Source organism: Podarcis bocagei (genome assembly GCF_964188305.1).
Source record: "Podarcis bocagei genome assembly, chromosome: 12".
Classification (NCBI taxonomy): domain Eukaryota; kingdom Metazoa; phylum Chordata; class Lepidosauria; order Squamata; family Lacertidae; genus Podarcis; species Podarcis bocagei.
In genome coordinates this window covers 14787489-14801527 of record NC_138137.1, presented here as the reverse complement: position 1 = coordinate 14801527, position 14039 = coordinate 14787489, and the positions used below count along the sequence as shown (strand labels likewise).

At 43.7% G+C, this 14039-nt stretch overlaps 1 protein-coding gene across 2 annotated transcripts in view; it reads left to right on the top strand.

Annotated features, from left to right (window-relative positions):
• The window catches only part of ATP2C1 (ATPase secretory pathway Ca2+ transporting 1), a 77322-nt gene that overhangs the window by 12744 nt on the left and 50539 nt on the right, over nucleotides 1-14039 (top strand). The window contains exon 1 of one of the 2 annotated variants that reach the window (XM_081164423.1): nucleotides 2376-2395. The exons of the other annotated variant lie outside the window; for it this stretch is intronic. The gene's annotated coding sequence lies outside the window, so the exon portion shown is untranslated. Of the gene's footprint in view, nucleotides 1-2375; nucleotides 2396-14039 lie in introns of those variants that run through there. 2 annotated transcript variants of the gene reach the window in all.

The following is a 14039-nucleotide window of genomic DNA, read 5'->3' as shown; positions in this document are numbered from 1 at the left end:
GCAAAAAAGAACTGTGTATGACAGTTTGCTGCAGATTTCTAGAAGGTGAAAGGAAAAAGAAAGAGTCACATGTACACGCCAGATTCTTGGCCTGGGTGTGTCACTTTAATGCCGTACTTCTATTAGTGAGAACTGGTTTAGCTCCTTTAAAAAACCACTGCCCTGTGGATCTTGCATTGCTACGTTGAATAAATCTTATCAAGCATCCATTTCATATAACCGGGGTCCTTTGAGTAGTGGCTGTCATGCATGGCAAATGGTAAATCTTAATTCATAATTAAACCTGGTGTGTTCAGTGACATGTAGAAATGGTGGCATGCAAATGTAAGTAACTCCTATAAAGATGCTCTGCTTTAAGTCTTCTGAGAGCTGTTAAAGTTTCCTTTTTGGTGGGAAATAGACAACTATTCTCTTTGGTCAGACACCCTGAATGCTCGTAATATTGCACAATGCAATATTAATTGCATAATTATAATTGTGCATTGTGGACAGAACGAGAGCCGGGACTACTCGGCAGTTAAACCTCGGCTGTGACTCAGCTCCCCATCCTGTTGAGTCCCACTGTGTATCTCCTAAGACCAAATTGCTCTTTGTGCTGCTTTTAGAAGTGCCTTGCAATTCATGGAGAGTAGAGTCTGCTCTATTTTGAACCCTGGATAAAAGGTGCAGACTTTTGAAAAAGTCTTAGAGAAGGTGTGCTTTTAAGTAAACAGAAATTTGTTCAGAGGAATTGTGTGCATTCCCAATGATGAATTTAATAGGAATAAGCTATTCGAAATAGAAGAAAGCAATTTTTGTTTTAGGTATTCATTTAAAATGGGGTGGATGGTGAACCTGCGGCTTTCCAGAAATGACTATAGCACCCAGTAGCCATGCTGCCTCAGCCTCATAGGTTGTCTATCCCACCCTGCACCACCCCACCACCCCAATTTAAAGAAATTAAATGATTTCATTTGCTCTTGTGAAGAAAAGTAAGGTGATGTACTCTTGAGGATACTGCTGTGATGGGAGCAAAACCTGCCTGACCCATACTGACAGGTGTAAGATTTTGTTTGTGGGATCTAAGGAAAAAAACAGCAAGTGTCCAAACACCAAGTAAAAATGGAGGGGGCATCTATACATTTACAAGAGGGACCCCCCTCCCCCCCCCCGAATGCGTACAGAACCCAAAAGGGTGTTTTGTACCCTTATAAAAAGTTCCCTCCACACATACTACTTTTCAGGCATTTTGCTAGTGTGAAATAAAATGCATTTAAATTCTGGCATTAATTTGTCGATTAGATTTATATCCTGCCCTATCACCATAAGGGCCCTTGGGGGCAGCCCAGGAAAACATCAAAATCAATACTTAATTACAATTTAAGATGGCCAACACCATAGACTAAAAGAGCTGTATAAAAGAGTTCCAGGACTGCTCCCTAAAGACCCTTCTGAACCGTCAGCCTTCTGAGAGACTAAGGGCAGCAAAGGACACTGGTTTTGCTTCAAGGTTGCCCAGGCTTAATAGTAATAATAATAATAATAATAATTGTAACCCCGCCCATCTGGCTGGGTTTCCCCAGTCACTCTGGGCAGCTTCCAACAAAGATGAAAAATACATTAAAATTTTAGAAATACTTTTAGAAATAATGGCCATCATTTAAATAGAAATGCAAGCCATCTCATCATTGTGGGGAAGAAGACTATGGCCAGGTGTTGTTCAGGTGCTCACTGCTAATGGCCAATATCAAATGCCTTCTTGCTTTCCTTTCTTATGGTACTTTACACCAGACTCAGCCTGCGCAGCCCTACAATAGAGGACTCATTCAAGTGGGAGGGACTGTCCTGTAAAATAGGACAGATGGTCACCCTGATGATGTGAGTGGGCATGGGGAGAGATTTCTACAGCACCAAACTACACTTATTTTTGTAGCTACTCAGAGCTAATATTCGATACCTGACGAGCTGCCCTAGGGAGGAAGTTCTACAGCAGTAATCTACATTTGTGATTACTTAGAATTGATATCTGGTAACTGCTGCTTAGCAACTGAGTTTTAGAGGAACCAGCCTAACTGCACAAGCAACCCAAGCAGTCAAAACACTTGGCCTAACAGTGGGTGTGGAAGGGAGTGTGTTGCTTGGATCATGCCATGCAGCCAAGGTTAAAAGGGGGTGAGCTACAACAGACCTGCTATTGTTGTGGCAGATCTAATATCTCACCACCAACCTCTTCCTGTCAGGTGATGATCAGCATTGAGGAGGGAGTCTGTGGTGGTAAAGGGTTTCATGCAAATCTGGAAGCCGCACACTTTAAGAAGAAGGAGGACCTTGTTAGTGGCTCCTCCTTGACTTTTTGGAACTCCTTCCCTAGAGAAGCTAGAGACTGGCTCCCTCCTTGTTGTCCTTGCACCTGCAGGTGAAGAACTTTTTGTTCCAACCGGCTTTTGGGGAGTGACTGCTATTAATGAGGGGACTGGTACTGCGGTGAGTTTGTTGTGGTTGCATGTTTTTAATAGATATTTTATATCTAAAGTTCTAATTCTATTAATGTTTAATTGTTTTTTAATTAACCCTCCTCCCCGGGTTTTAGCTGTTCTTAGTTTATCTGTATGTCACCTTGAGCCCCTGTCAGGGGAAAAGGCAGGGAATATATAATATATAATACAGTAGTACCCCAGTTTACGAACTTAATCTGTTCTGGAAGTCCGTTCTTAAAACGAAACCATTCTTAAACCGAGGCGCGCTTTCCCTAATGAGGCCTCCCGCCGCCGGTGCCCTTCTACCGTTCGGCTTCCGTTCTTAGACCGGGGTAAAGTTCGTAAACCGGAACACTACTTCCGGTTTTGTGGAGTTTGCAAACTGAATACTTTGTAATCAGGGCTGTTCTTAAACCGAGGTACCACCGTACAGTGGTACCTCGAGTTACATACACTTCAGGTTACATACGCTTCAGGTTCCAGACTCCGCTAACCCAGAAATAGTACCTCGGGTTAAAAACTTTGCTTCAGGATGAGAACAGAAATCGTGCAGCGGCGGCGTGGCGGCAGCGGGAGACCCCATTAGCTAAAGTGGTGCTTCAGGTTAAGAACAGTTTTAGGTTAAGAATGGACCTCCGGAACGAATTAAGTACTTAACCCGAGGTACCACTGTATATAATATAATATTTAATATATAATGACAACCTGGAGGGCAATGAATACTGTCTGGGTAGGATATGGAAAACAAAAGTGCTGCGAGGAAAAGCTGAAAGCACTAGGAGCATTTAGCCTGCAGAAGAAAAGATGTAAGGTCTCATGGATAACGCGTTCTAAGGACAAAGGTTTGTCCCTAGAGGGCAGGACTAGACCTGTTGGGCTTAAGTTATAGGAAGGTAGATTTTTATCGCACACAAGGAGAAGCTTCTTAACCAGAAGAGGCATTTGACAATGGGACTGATTACTGAAGGGTAGACGCCATGCCAAGCACTCCTTTCCTTCCTGGAGGTCTATAATCAGGTGCAGAGACAGTCATTTGATGGGGCTGTTCTAGATCTGGGGTTTGTATATTGAGCAGGAGGTTGTGTGAAGGGCTTGTGCTTTCAGTACTCAAGGCGTTTTCTCTGCAAAGCTCCTCTATGGTGGTGCAGATCTGAATTAATCACTATTTGCAGTTGACCTTGCATAGAGGACCCAAATCCATCCAAACAGAACATTCACTTGTTGAAATGTTGTGTGGTAAGAGGATAATTTCCAGCAGAAATTCTGTGTGAGGTGTGTGTGTGTGTGTTGCTATGCCACTAAGGAACTGGGCTCCCACTAAGCAGGCAGGACAAAAGGATACTCTGGTATAGTAGCACATTGACAGACAGACAATAGAATAGCAGGGCCATATCTTTAAAAAATATAACTGGAGGTGTTATTTAAACATGCATAATCCCCGCCCCCCACAGGTCTGAAAAAAATACTAGCACAGGTAACCAATACCAGGATTAGTGATGCTCGTTTAAGATCTCTGCTAGAGGGGGTAAAATGCTGTTACGGATAAGCAAACCTACATTTTTTTTCTATTATTGCCAATGAGCTTAGGTACCAAGTATAATTAATTACTTCCTGTTTCATCCTAATGGTAGGGATGGGGAATCTGTGGCCTTCTGGATGTTGTTGGACTACAGCCAGCTGTTAGTTTCTGTTTGCCGCCGTGCAGTGTTTTAGAGTCACAAGACTCTGTTTACATTCCAGAGACATTCCAGGCTGTTGGAAGTCTCACGGGAGACGGATGTGACGTTACTGGTTTCCTGTTCCTTTGTTTGTTTCAGTTGCTCTCTGCTTTCACAGAGAGAGGATGTGTTTTCTGTCTGTGTAGTAAGAAATAAAGCATAGTGGTGTAGCCATAAATCTCATCACTTCCGCGTGCTGCTTTGATTCTCTGCTGAATGGGAATGTGCCTAGAGGCCTCATCAAAGGCTCAGGTCGTTAATCACGTCGGAGGGCGATTCCAGAAGATGAGCTTTATCAGCTCAGTCGAATGCAGATTCTGACACCAGTATGGTCAAGGATAATAGCAGTCGTAGCCCAGCAATATCTAAGGGGTCGCAGATTCTCCATCCTTAACCTAAAGTCTATATAAGACTTTGAATTCTTTATGTAAATTTGACCCATCCAATAGGCAGCTATGTAAAGAAGGCTAGAACAATCTGGAGGGAGGGAAATAAACATACTGATGGGTATGAACTTTAATTTATCATTTTTTTGGCTGCTGCATATTTTTTTTAATGGTTTTTCTCAATCTGCAGGTCAGGGTTGTTTTTGGGGGGCAGGGTAGAGGTCTTTGACTTATACATGATTTAGTACCTGAAAGTACTGTGAAGTGGTTTGAACTAGTTAATGCCACCATTAGCAGTCTGGTAAGTAAGCATTTCAATTTCTGAAACCCAACAGGGATAAACAGACATCTCTTTATTCCTTTCTGTAAAAAGCTGTTCCCTTTCAGAAAATTGCATAAAATGTTCAGTTTCGGTTTCAGTTTCTATTAATTGGTTCTCGTGGGAAACTTGCAGATTCTAGCTTCTCCAATTAACTCCAGCTGGTGTCAATTTACTCTTGGCAGAAAGCCCAGGTCTGCTTGACCTAGAAACTACTCGCTCTGATTGGTTAACGAGCAGCACTCAACTCTGTTATCTAGGGATTGCTAGCACAGTTTGATGTGAGGTGTGTTAGGAGTTAGAAGTGCTGTGTATGGTTTTGAGAGAGAGAGAGAAAGAAAGAAAGAGGATTTATTTTGCTTTTATTTGTATGCAGAAACTCTGCTGGTTTTATTTTTCCTTTTAATAAATCCTGTAAATAGTTATTCTGAGTCTAGCTGACTAGTCATTACTGCCGCAACTAGCTTCTTCGCTGTGCAGGAAAACTCTGCTACGTTTGGGCTAAAGCCAATAGGGCTATGCCTGACACTCCAAAGTTCCATGAGGTTATGGGCATTGTGCTGCCAGCCTGAGTTGCGGTGGTGTCAGCATCAACAGCGTTGGTTCCAGTAGTTCCAGAAGTTGTTGTTTTCTGGCTGGTTCCTGACCGTGGTGAGCTGGTGACGCAGCGGACAGAAGGACAACAGCTGCAGCGTGTGAGTGCTGGGTGCTGTGGTTCCTGTTTTCTCTCTCGGTGGTCGTGAGTAGCTGGTTCCGGGTTCCAGGGACATCGCTCTCAAGATGGCCTCACAACCAGTTCAGATGGCTTTTGAGCGTCTGAATGACTCCAATTACTTGCTGTGGTCGGAACGCATGCAGGCAGTGCTGCAGAGGGATCGTCTCTGGCAAGTGGTGAGTAAGTTTCCTACGAAGCCTGATGATGAAGACCTCGATAATGACCAAAGAGCAAGGGCCACAATTGTCTTGGGGCTGGAAGATTCCCAGTTGCCCTATGTGAGGGGAATCAAGACAGCTAGAGGTGTGTGGCAAGCACTTAAAGAACTCCATGTGCGTGAGACAGCGGTTTCCAAGCTGTTCATTCGCAAGGCATTGTACAAGGCAATGTTACAGCCTGGGGTTACAATGCAGGAACACCTACACAGTTTACAGCTAAAGTTTGCTGCGCTCCAGGAAAGAGACTGTGCATTAGACCAGCAGGAGAAGGTGGCTATTATTTTGAGTTCTCTCCCGGAAAGCTGGGACAATTTAGTTTTGTCTCTAGAAGGCATACAGGAGCGTGATTTATCAGTCAGTTACGTTACTGGGCGTTTGATTGAAGAATGGCAGAAGAGGCAAGAAAGGTCGGTGGCTGCAGAGGCTTCTACTGGTGGACGGTTTGGAAGGAGTTCTCATGCCGTGCCAGAGGTGAAGCAAGAGCAGCGTACTGGTGAGGAGTCAGCGTTTGCTGTTAGGCGTTGTTTCCGATGTGGGTCTTCAGCGCATCTAAAACGACAATGTCCGGAGTTGGTCAAGTCTCAGTTGCCGGTGCAGGAGCAGAGACGAGATCAGCAGCAGCAGCAGCGTAAAAAGAAATTCTTCAAACGAAAACAGTCGGCTCAGCTGGTGACCGGCGAGGTCAAGATTGCTGATGAGAAACAAGCGGTCTGGGTGGTCGATTCGGGAGCGTCTCGCCACATCGTAAATTCAGATGAATTGTTTGTTTCCAAGAACTCAGCACAGCGCAGCCAGGTGGCTTTAGCAGACGGAAGTACTTCCGAAGTGATTTCGGGGGGTGCAGTTTTTGTTCCTTGTCTTCGTGAATGCCTGCAAAATGTACTTTGTGTGCCTTCATTAAGGAGCAATCTGATGTCTGTAGATTGTTTGCTAAAAGCTGGGTTTAAAGTGTATTTTGAAGGAGACAGTTGCATTATTAAGAAGGCTGGTGAGATTTTAGGCACTGCTAAGTCAGAGGGAGGCTTGTTTTGGCTTAAAGCAGGATCTCAAGTTGCAGCAGTAGTCAGTAAATCTCAGCCTGCAGTGAATAACAAAGCTATACATGACAACTGTGTGCACTTATTGCATAGGAAAATGGGGCATGCTTGCTGGAAAAGTGTACTAAAAATGTCTGAATTGGCTGATGGGGGTAATTTAAAGAGTTGTAACAAGTACCTTGATTGTAATGTTTGTAAAAAGGTTAAAACCCACAGAGTCTCTTACCCCAGAAGTGACAGAGTTAGTGAGTCACCGCTACAGCTGGTTCACATGGACGTAATTGGTCCATTTGCTGTAAGCAGGGGTGGAGCGCGCTTTTCACTAACAATTGTGGATGACGCCACGCGTTATTCTTGGGTTTTTCCCATGAAAAATAAGGGTGACGTGTTCACTAAGTTTAAAGGCTGGGTGGCATCTGTGGAAAGATTTCTGTCCATTAAACTCAGAAGGATTCAGACGGACAGAGGTGGCGAATTTATGTCAAATGCTTTTAGAGATTGGTTACAGAAGCGTGGCATTGGGCATAGAAAAACGAACGTTTTTTCCCCAGAGGAGAATGGCGTTGCAGAGCGAAAAAACAGATCTTTACAAGATATGATGTTTGCCATGCTTGATGATGCTGATTTACCCATGTCTTATTGGGGGGAGAGCATGCTCACCGCGTGTTATCTCCAAAATAGGCTCTTTCATCAAACAATAGGTACAACCCCGTACTTTAAATTGTTTCAGAAAAAACCCAAAATTGACCATTTGCATGTGTTTGGATCAAAAGCCTGGGTATTAATTCCGAAACAAATGAGGAAGAAGGGAGATCCTAAGACCAAACTGTTAGTGTTTGTTGGTTACCAGGAGCTGGGAAAAGGTTTCCGCTTTGCTGAAGGGACAAACGGCATTGTGATCTCCAGGAATGCCAGTTTTTGTGAACATAGTGGCTGGAAGAGACTACATGCCAATACTGAGGTTTGGTTTGAACCTTCCCAGGAGCTTCATGACTCTGAAGGTAGACTCAGGGAGTCAGAGTCTGAGGGGGAGGAAAGTTCAGATAAGAGCTCTCAAGAAAGTGGAGTTAGCCAAAGACCAGTTGCTAAGCAACAAAAGAGAGGTCGTAGTTCTGAGGAGGAAAGTGGGTCAGAAGAAAAAATTTTCTCCCAGAAGATCTATAAGACAAAACAAAGGAGTGCCTCCAGTGCGTTTTTCCCCAGATACTGCAAATGTGTTTAGTGTAAGTGCAGAACCCAAGAGTTTTCAGGAGGTGTTAAAGTTACCAAAAGAGGAGGCAGAGCGCTGGAAACAGGCAATGGAGGAAGAGATGTCCTCTCTGAATGAGCACAAGGTTTTTACACCAGTAGCAGCGCCTGAGGGGGCAAAGATTGTAGGCTGCAGGTGGGTGTACAAACTTAAACCTCTGGTGACAGGAGAGTACAAATACAAAGCTCGTTTAGTGGCTCAAGGATATTCTCAGAGGCCTGGAAAAGATTATGACGAGACTTTTTCCCCTACTGCTAAGGGGGACAGTGTAAGGCTGATTCTAACGCTTGGAGCAAAGAGAAAACTCCTGTTAAACCATTTTGATATTCAGACTGCATATTTACATGCATCAATATCAGAAGACCTGTATCTAGCTGAACCGCCTGGTTATGAGACAGGTTCCAATAGAGTGTTGAAATTAAACAAAGCTCTATACGGTCTCAAACAGGCTGCAAGATCTTGGAACAGATGTTTCCATGAGGCCTTAGTGTCATTTGGTTTCAAGCAGAGTACAGCTGACAATTGTGTTTATGTACGTGGTACAGGCAGTGATCAAGAATTTTGTCTGATTTATGTAGATGATGTATTGTATGCCTGCAAAACAGATAAACAAACTAAAAGGTTTGCCAAGCAATTGTCCAGTAAGTTCAAAGTGAAAGACTTAGGCCCGGTTAGGACATATCTAGGGTTGGAAGTGTGCTGGGCCCAAGATGGCAGCTGCCTAATTAGTCAGCAGAACAAAGTTAAGCAACTACTGACTACGTACAGGATGCAGGATTGCAAAGGGGCAGCGGTGCCTATGGATCCAGGTTTCATAAAAACACTTCACATAGATGAGAGTCCTGAATTTGAACATCCTGATGTATATCACTCTGTAATTGGAAGTTTATTGTATATAGCACAGTGGTCCAGACCTGATATTAGCTATGCAGTAGGCATATTAAGTAGATTGGTCTCAAAACCCACACTAAATGCCTGGAAAGGGGTAAAACAAGTTCTGAGGTATCTCAAACAGACAATTGGCTATATGTTACAATTAAATTCTTCCGAGGATGAAATGTTGAGTTGCTACTGTGATAGTGACTGGGGAAATTTGCCAGATAGAAAATCTGTCACAGGACTAGTCATAATGGTCGGTGGAGCTTTAATCAGCTGGCGGTCGCGCAAGCAAGACGTTGTAAGTGTGTCATCAACAGAATCAGAGTATGCTGCATTGAGTGAATTGTGCAACGAGGTGATTTATTTCAAGCATTTGATGGCAGATTTAAATGTAAATTGTGGAGAACCAGTACAAGTTTACATTGATAATCAAGCTTGTATAACCTTAAGTAAAACAGAGGGTTTCAAATCGCGTTCCAAACATATCTCTGTAAAATACCAAAATGTACGTTGCTGTGTACAAGACAATGTAATCACCTGTACTTATGTATCAAGTGAAGAAAATGTAGCAGATGTGTTAACTAAACCATTGGCAAAGGTAAAGAACAAGCGAATGTGCAAGGGTTTAGGTTTGCTGGAAAAATGATCTCCTACATAGGTGTATTTGGTGTTAATTGTTCAGCAGAATCTGTGGGGGGGTGTTCAGTTTCGGTTTCAGTTTCTATTAATTGGTTCTCGTGGGAAACTTGCAGATTCTAGCTTCTCCAATTAACTCCAGCTGGTGTCAATTTACTCTTGGCAGAAAGCCCAGGTCTGCTTGACCTAGAAACTACTCGCTCTGATTGGTTAACGAGCAGCACTCAACTCTGTTATCTAGGGATTGCTAGCACAGTTTGATGTGAGGTGTGTTAGGAGTTAGAAGTGCTGTGTATGGTTTTGAGAGAGAGAGAGAAAGAAAGAAAGAGGATTTATTTTGCTTTTATTTGTATGCAGAAACTCTGCTGGTTTTATTTTTCCTTTTAATAAATCCTGTAAATAGTTATTCTGAGTCTAGCTGACTAGTCATTACTGCCGCAACTAGCTTCTTCGCTGTGCAGGAAAACTCTGCTACGTTTGGGCTAAAGCCAATAGGGCTATGCCTGACACTCCAAAGTTCCATGATAAAATGCATGTACAAATATCACAGCTGTACATTTTATTTCCTATTTTGTGGAAACCAGTTCTTGCATAAATAACTGTCTGCATATTTGTCTGTTCATGCTGCATTTCTAACCTTCAAGGCCATTCATAATATACTGTGTGAAGTGCCTTGGTGACATTTAGCTTCAGATGGTGTGAAAGTGTGGCTGTTCACCGCCACTTTGGGAGTGCATTCCATTCATCCTCCAGGTCTGTACTGACTTCTGAGCAAAATTCTTAGTGCTGTGTTTTAAAGCAAGGAATCAATGAAGCCATTAATGTATTAAAGCCAAGAAAGCTATTTTATTTAGGCTGCAGTTATGCACCCACTTCCCTGGAAATAGTCCCCATTGAACTCAATGGAACTTCTGAGTAGGCATGCATAGAATTGCAGTAATAAAGAGACCCACCACATGTTCAAAGTAAACATGGAAAATTTAATATTGTTCTAAGTGAGGACATCTTTAGAGATTGGGGGTTTTTTGCATTCCTTTTGGAGCTGGTTCAAGCAATGCACCTTTTCTGACATCCTGGTTAGAGGGTCATGTGGAGCAAATTTAGCCATACCTATAAGCGAGGTTAGCCCCATGTATGTTTCTGCCTTTAGTAGAAAAGCAAACAGAAGAGAAAAAAGGAGTATTAATTCATAATGGCTCTCAAAACTTTGTATAAAAAGGTAAAGGGACTCCTGACCATTAGGTCCAGTCATGGCTGACTCTGGGGTTGCGGCGCTCATCTCGCTTTATTGGCTGAGAGAGCCGGCATACAGCTTCCTGGTCATGTGGCCAGCATGACTAAGCCGCTTCTAGCGAACCAGAGCAGCACACGGAAACGCCATTTACCTTCCCGCCAGAGCAGTACCTATTTTATCTACTTGCACTTTGACGTGCTTTCGAACTGCTAGGTTGGCAGAAGCTGGGACCAAGCAAGGGGAGCTCACCCCGTTGCGGGGATTCGAACCGCCGACCTTCTGATTGGCAAGTCCTAGGCTCTGTGGTTTAACCCACAGCGCCACCCGTGTCCCTTGCAGATGCAAACCTCTATTTTCCTGATTTAATTACATTCTTTTCGCTAAAATAGTTGCAATCAAATTGAAGGCTCAGCTCAAAATTTCTTCAGGCTCTGCTGACATACATGTACAAATACTGCAAATGTTTTGGGTTAGGATTTTCTTTTCTTTTTTGGGGGTAAATGTTAACTACCTTTCTTTCTTATTAAAAGGATTCTTAAATTCCCACTGGTGTTTGCACAACCCTTGCAGATCTTCTTTGAAACTAGCAGCTACAAAGAGGCTTAAAGTTTTACTGTTGGCTCTTTCATATGCCAATTAGAACTTCATCACCTCACTTCTTATTTTAATTATTCTTTTGGAAGAAAAAGAATGGAAAGTAAAGTAAAGCACTTCAAAAATATTTTAAATTTGTAATATAGTTAACATAAGATTAAAGGGAGGCTGCAGTGAATTCTTTTTAACACCTGCAAAACACAAGTGCCAATGTAACCTGAAAGGTATATGTAACTTTTCTCAATAACTAAGTGTCGAGATTTCCCTAGACCAATCCTTACAACTTTTTTAGCATGGTGAAATGTTGGTTGACTCAATTCAATTGGGTGCTCAGCCCATGGTGAAGTGTGGGTCCAGATTAGAGTGCAGCATTCAAATCACCCTTTCCATCACTGCAAGGACTTTTGGCTGACCAACAGACTTTCCTCTCCCTGTACCTGCCCCAAATGCCCCCTAAATCTGATCCCCACGCCACCCCCTCTGAACCCTCCAGAGCAGATTTGGGAAGGCTGCACAGAGAGGAGCGAGCAACGGGAGCTCACCCCGTCGGAGGGATTCGAACCGCCGACCTTCTGATCGGCAAGTCCTAGGCTCTGTGGTTTAACCCACAGCACCACCTGCGTCCCCAAATGACTATAACACAAATGTTGAGAAGTGGATGCACAAATCCTATTTGGTTCCATGCAGCAGAACACAGGGATCTTGCATATTTGCTTCTCTTTGTGGATGTGTGAAGTTGCCCTGATTCTGCAACGACAAGAAAATAAACTTTTGTGGTACCTGAAATTAGTCGTACTTACTTTGGCATGAGTATTGTTAGGCACAACAGTTGTGTTCATGCGCAATTACATGGATACTGTTCAATCCTAGCCTTAAGACTGCTAACCACATCAACAGTGAGTTAATTACATGTTTCACTTAGGAGTCCTGCAGTAATTTCAGGCTAAACAAATGGCCGCATGTACTCCGAATTACTGGTTAGGGCTGTATTACAGGCACCACAGCAACACTATCTTGCAATCTGCCTTGTCTCCGAAGCAACTTAAATGATGGCATTCCTGCATGGCTGTAGTCAGCTACCATGTAAAGACCTAAGCCTTTAAAAACTTACATCCAATACAAGAAGGGAAATTTGTGATTTTGCTAAATGTGACATCCTGAGTGTAATTTTGTAATACAAGGATGAAATTAAAATAAGCACCGTAGTCTTGCTGTGCTGGGAAAGGGTGGGTAAGAAGCCATGTTACTAGGAGCTGGGCTAGTAGTGGGTGCAAGTCTAGTACATGGGGAGGGGGAACCCATAGAAGTGTGCATGGAGAATTAAAATTCCACTTCAGTGTAAAAGCAGAGCTGCAAGGCATGCAGGGTGACTCTGGCTGGTCACTCCTGGGCATAGCTGTCAACCGTCCCTTATTTGGCAGGAAAGTCCCTTATCCCAGCGCTGGGTCCCGCTGCTGTCCCTTATTGATGATGTCCCTTAAATTTCCCGGGTTTCAAAGGAAGCAGCTCCTCTCCCTCCCTCCCTCCCTCCCTCCCTGCCAGCCAGGGAGGGAGGCTCCAACTGTGTTGCTTGGCTGCATTGCTCACCCAATAAGGAGTCTAAGAACGACTAGGGGGTGGAGCTTGCATGCCTTGTGCCAATGAAATCAGCTGCATTGCCTGGGAGCTCACCATTGCTCAGCGCTTCCCAGCGGAGGGGTGACGGTGGTTTTCCTTGCTGCATCCCGTTTGCTGGGTTGCTGTGCTGTGGGAACCACCGCTTGAGGCTTTGTTTGGCTGCTAGCTGGGCTTTCTGCCTTTGGCTCGGAGGGGCTCAGAAGTTGAACATACCTGTGCTCTGAAAATCCCTTATTTTGGCTGCTGATCCCTTATTTCCAAATCTAAGTTGGCAGCTATCCTCCTGGGAGTTACTGGGCTCCCAGGACCATTTGGGTCTGATCAGCCACAGGGCAATTAATTATGTCAACGGCGGAAGGATATACTGGATGGCCATGCGAGGTTGAGGAACACAGCCTGCATGTTAGACTTGCCCAATGAAGATACTTCTTCCCAAGGCTGTCTGTGAAATTGCTCTTTAGGCATTCAGGAGAGTTGTGACATCTGGAAATTGTGTTATTGCCCTCCTGGAAATCACTGCGGTTAGAGCATCTGCTCTGCGCACAGAAGGTGCAAGGTGCATTCCTCGGCATCTCCAGGTAGGGCCGAGCCAGAGCCCTGCCTGAAACCCCTGAGAGCTGCTGCCAGCCAGTGCAGACAATATTATATTTATTTATTTATTGAATTCATATACCGCCCTGTCTCCGGCGGTCTCAGGGCAGTTCAAAAGAAATACTGAGCTAGAAGGGCCAATGGACAGACTGGGTATAAGCTTCCTACTTAAAAAGCTTCTTCAATAGATAATAATAATAAAAAATAATAAATTATTATTTATACCCTGCCCATCTGGCTGGGCTTCCCCAGCCACTCTGGGCAGCTTCCAACCAAATATTTAAATACAGTAATACATCAAACATTAAAAGCTTCCCTAAACAGGGCTGCCTTAATTGTCTTAGGATTTTATTTATGTTAAGTGTCAAATTAATATGTTTAATTTCATAA